Source organism: Oratosquilla oratoria, chromosome 7 (assembly GCF_046742065.1).
Source record: "Oratosquilla oratoria isolate Oo_2021 chromosome 7, ASM4674206v1, whole genome shotgun sequence".
NCBI lineage: Eukaryota > Metazoa > Arthropoda > Malacostraca > Stomatopoda > Squillidae > Oratosquilla > Oratosquilla oratoria.
In genome coordinates, this window is record NC_134783.1 from 52462228 (window position 1) to 52468057 (window position 5830).

Below are 5830 nucleotides of genomic sequence, written 5' to 3' on the forward strand. Positions count from 1 at the left end.
GTGTGTGTGTGTGTGTGTGTGTGTGTGTGTGTGTGTGTGTGTGTGTGTGTGTGTGTGTGTGTGTGTGTGTGTGTGTGTGTGTGTAAAGGAAAATCTTCCACGTTCCAGTTTCCAGTAGACATAATAAGATATGTCAATGAACGAGACTGCAGCTTTCATGGATTGCACCACATTTGCATAAGTTAAGAAATATTCTAGAGAAACTTATCACAATACAGTATCAAACTGATCTCAAGTATCTTTTGCGAATTCATACCTAACATTTGAATAATAAAATATATCTAATCTAGCGAGCCATCCACAAGATTATAATCAAATCTTTGTTTACAATTCGTTTTCCACAAGTTCGAAACTTTGAAGGGTTTCATAGAGCATGTAAATTTGAGGGGGTGACTTTAGTATTTTGGTTTTAGATCAAATTCGCTATCTTTAGTGAGTGGTAGTATTTATCTATCTTGCTACATTTTTTCTGGCCCAGGGCAGTGGGCGGGATACAGATATGACCCGTAATCCATGAGGAGCTAAGATGAGTGGGAGGGAAGGGTGGTGGATGGGAGTGGAATGGGTGGGAGTGGGTACGTGCCTTTTGGCTTGGCTATCCTTTTTGTAAGGGGGAAAAAGCCCGTGGTGTGTGTGTGTGTGTGTGTGTGTGTGTGTGTATATATATACATATATATATATATATATATATATATATACATATATATATGTATATGTATATACATATATATATATATATATATATATATATATATATATATACATATATGTATATATATATACATATATACATATTATTTATTCTTCCATTTTATTTCGGCTTCTACCACCTTGGGAGCAAAGGGACTAAACGCAAGTATTTATATCATTTACTTGATTTTCCAAAGCATCTTCATGATCTTTACGAATTTTGGAACGGCCAATCGGAAGCACGCTGGTCTCGTTTTCACTTTTGTGGGTTCGAAACCCGCATTCCTCTCCGATTATCAGCAGTTATTGTTACCTGGCTCAACAGATCAAGCGCACAGAACAAAGGTGACTGCTTCGGCCGCGTTACGCGGCTCCAGGCGTAGGCACCTCACCACCAACAACCTTCAAGATTGGCTGCATGTTATTGTGGCAAAGTATCATGCAGTTGATACTTTAGGGTCTATATGGGGCGCCCCTACGGACCAGAGCCACACATCATTTTGTCTGTGATAGAGGAAAACTCTGTTCATAGAGAAATGATGACACTTTTATACTACAACTGTCCCTCCGTTATGCTGTCCCCCAATCCCTTGTTACTGTCCTGTACAATTTCTCTGAATATTCATTTCCTTTTTCGCCTACCTTCCCTGTGGTGGGGGAAAAGAATACTGCCACCAAGTATTTCCACTTGGATCGTAAGAGGCGAGAAGAAAGGGACGGGGATTGGGACTAGGCATCCTTCTCCTTGTAGCCCCACAGGGGACATTCCTAAGAAAAAGTAAAGTAAAAAAAAAAAAAAATAAATAAAAAAAAAATACATATGTATGTTTTTTTTTTTTTTATCTTAATCTTCCCTGTAGTCCAGAACTGTTCGAACACAGGATAGACTGAGCCCACGCTTCAGCCACATCAGTGACGATACCCGGAAGGAGCTAATACAGTGACGTCACCTCCGGTCCGAGATGACCAGAAGTCCGAGGTTATTACTCAGCTTACAGGATTCGAACCGACGCCTGAAATTCCGCGCGGTTACTAGACTAGGGGTTTACCAACTGAGCCACGGGGAACTCCGCAGGAGTATGTAGACCCTAAGGCAATGGATACCTCTCGAGTATATAGAGTCTGGCTCGGTTCTCGAAACAATGAATGTTATTTGCCCTGTCTGGCCGTGTTTTATTTCTTATTTTATTTGCTTATCTATTATTTTTATTTATTTATTTATTTTTTTTTTCTTATCTATTTATTATTTTTATTTATTTATTTATTATTTTTATTTATCTATTTATTACTTTTTATTTATTCATTTATTATTTTTATTTATTTATTTATTATCTTTATATATTTATTCATTTATTCATTCATTTATTTTTGCTTTTCAGAGTATCTTGACTGAGCTGGAAGAATATACTCTATTCATTACGTTAATGGGACTTTTTTTTAGAAAATAATTTGTTATAAGAATTTAGCATATATTTGAGTAACCTAAATTGCTTCAGTCTATTCAGTAAATGTTGTATCAAGTGTGCATGGGTCACGCTAGCAACTCAAAACTGGTCTGAGGAAGAGATGCAGTGTTTTTGTCGAAGACTGTAATCCTACTTCAAGAAATTTCGGGACATTGAGGACTATGGGTTCCATGAACGCTGTATTTCAAAAAAATTTCTTCTAGTAATTTTTGAGAATCAAAATTTTGACTTCTGACAATCAAAATATCCGTTTTTTTTTTTTGTTTTTTTTTTTTTTATACCACACCTTCAAGAACGTTTCTTCATGGAGTCCTTTGGGTCAAAAATAAATAAATAAATAAAATAAAATAAAATAAAATGAAATAAATCCCAGAAGTGTCTGCCACGGAGTTTGACCTTGAACGCCACAACTTTTTCTTGTCGTCACGAGGCGATTTTATTCACATGAGGAAAAATATACTCTTTAAGTTTCCATCGATTTAACCCTTGAACGAGCACAGTACTATTCCTGCTGCCGCCAGGCTATTTTATTCAGCTGAATGAGACACCATCTGTTTTGAAGATTAAACACGTCCCGATTTTTCATTATGTTGTACAGAAGATGAGCCTGCACCAAGAATCACGTAACTGCGGCCGAAGCCGTCACATTTGTCCTACTATGCACTCTGGGGGCTGTTGTGCCAAGTAACACTCACTTCTGGAAACCAGAGTAAATACCTAAGTAAGATGCTGTAATGATTATAATTTATCTTATATTATTTGTTTTTGTTTTGTTATCATTTGTTATCATTCAGAGGGATTAGCCTGTTAAGTGTAGTAGGGAAGGCTTATGGGAAGATCTTAATTGAGAGGATTAGGAGAGGAACAGAAGGAGTAATTGGTGAGGAACAGTGTGGATTTAGGACAGGTAGAGGTTGTGTAGATCAGATCTTTGTGGTAAGACAGATATGTGAGAAAGCTATAGGAAAGGGGAAGGATGCTTTTTGGGCTTTTATGGATCTGGAAAAGGCTTATGATAGGGTAGACAGAAAGGCACTGTGGGAGGTTATGCAGATTTATGGGATAGGAGGAAAGCTTTTGGGAGCTGTCAAGAGTTTTTATGAGAGTAGTAGAGCATGTGTCAGGATTAGAAATGGAGAGAGTGAGTGGTTTGAAGTAAAGGTGGGACTTCGTCAAGGATGCGTTATGTCGCCCTGGCTGTTCAACTTATACATAGATGGGGTGGTGCGAGAGGTGAATGCTAGGGTAGTGGGTCAGGGATTGGAGATGGTTAAAGAAAATGGAGAAAAGTGGGAGGTGAGCCAGCTGTTGTTTGCGGACGACACTGCGCTTGTGGCAGGGTCAGAGGAGGGATTGAGGAAGCTGGTGGCAGAGTTTGGGAGAGTATGTGATAGAAGAAAGCTAAAGATAAATGTGGGTAAAAGTAAGGTGATGAGACGTACAAGTGGTGAAAGTGGCAGTAGACTGGAAGTGAACATTAAGGGAGAGCGACTGGAGGAAGTGGATAGTTTTAGATACTTGGGTGCAAGTGTAGCAGGAAAAGGTGGAGTGAAGGTGGAGGTAGAATGTAGATTGAGAGAAGCGAGTAAATGCCTTGGTGGTTTAAAGAGTGTAATGAGGAATAGACATTTGGGAATGGATGCGAAGAGGAGACTGTATGAAGGAGTGATTGTGCCAACAGCACTGTATGGGGCAGACACGTGGAACATAAGAGAAGAAGAGAGAAGGAGTTTGAATGTGTTTGAGATGAGGTGTCTGAGAAGTATGGTGGGGGTTACTAGGCTGGATAGAGTGAGAAATGAGGAGGTGAGGAGGAGAACTGGGGTGAAAAAGGATTTGGGAGATAGGGTTGATGAAAGAATATTAGGATGGTTTGGACACATGGAAAGAATGAGTGAAGAAAGACTAGTAAAAGAGGTATGGAAGGCAGATGTGGAGGGAGTGAACATGAGGGGACGTCCTAGGATGAGGTGGATGGATGGGGTGAAGGGGGCTTTGGGGAAGAGGGGAATGTCTGTTGAGGAAGGAAGGGAGAGGACGGAAGACAGAGGTGAGTGGAGAATGGTTGTATATGGATGATGTGACTGCATGAGGAGGAATGGGCGGGTGGGTGGGGGGGGGTAGTATGTGTGAGTAAATTTTGACGCAGCCCGAAGGGATTTCTCCCCGTCCTCGCCTTATATGCAAAGGGGGACGGAGAGGGGGGGTCGCCGATTAAATGAAGCGGCCTTGCTGTGGATGTGTTGTGTCTTGCGACACTGCTTCTGACCCAGGGCGGTGGGCAGGGTGCAGGGATGACCCGTCATCCAGGAGGTGCTCAGATGAGAGGGAGGGTGGGAGGGGTGTGGAGTGTATGTAGGGATGAAATGGGTGGGAGTGTTTTTATGCCTTTCCCTTTTTGGCTACCTCCCTTGGAAGGGGGAAAAAGCCTTGGTATATGTATGTATGTATATGTCAATTTATTATTATTTACTATTTACCTGTTTGTTTATTATTTAACTATACCTATGCATTTATTTATGTATTTTATTTGTTATTTACATTATCATAGTTTTTATTTATTATTTTATCATTAATATGATTTTTTTTTCGCATCCGACCTAGATATGGATCAAAAGGTCTCCTGTCGGCATGCTCCGCCTTTGTAATCCTTTGTAATCCTTTGAGAAAAGTGCGGGATTCGAACCCGTAACTAAACGATTCCGATTACGCCACCCATCAGACTTGGAAACCACATAGGCATTTTGGCTTTCGATCTTACTTCAGACAACCAAGGCCCGAGTTCGAGTCCAGGGGCCGAATTTATAAAAAGATCCTAACCCCTATATCTAGGCATAACCCCTATGTCTAGACATAACCCCTAAGTCTAGACATAACCCCTAAGTCTAGACATAACCCCTAAGTCTAGACATAACCCCTAAGTCTAGACATAAACCCTAAGTCCAGACATAAACCTTCTAAATGACGGAAATTTTAACCTAAATCAGCTATCCATAAAGTCGAGGTTATGTGTAGACATAAGTATTTAGGTCGCCAACATAGGGATTTAGGTCAAATCTCCGACATTAGGGTTAGGGTCTTTTATAAATTCGACCCCAAGGGGTTCCCCGTGACTGCGATTTACCCAGGCAGTCCAAGCACAAGAGGCAAAGGTGACAGTTTCGGTCGCAGGTAAGCCGTGAGGACGGCACTATCACCACCTGTATATCTAGATATCAATCAACCAATCAGTCCAATTAATCAATCAGGTACTCAATCAATCAATCAATCAATCAATCAATCAATCAATCAATCAATCAATCAATCAATCAATCAGTCTATCAATCAATCATTCCATCCATCCATCAATCAATAAATCAGTCAGTCAGTCAATTAATCAATCAGTCAGTCAAGTCATTCATTAAACACTGTTGAGCATATGACAGTCCCAAACACTTTTGTGAGGCGTGCAACTGCGCCAAATTTCTGCCACGTTACTCCTGCAAAATTTTCTGTCTCGACTCTTATTAGAAGTTAGGTTAAGTCCTTTGATATGATGATGAACTTAAGATAATTAATTCTGGCTAGCACCGGGTAATTCTTCTCCATCTCAGGGAGCGTCTTATGTACTAAAATTACGAATATAGTATTGCATTCGTGTTGAAATTACCCTCATAACCCGTGTTAAAACTACC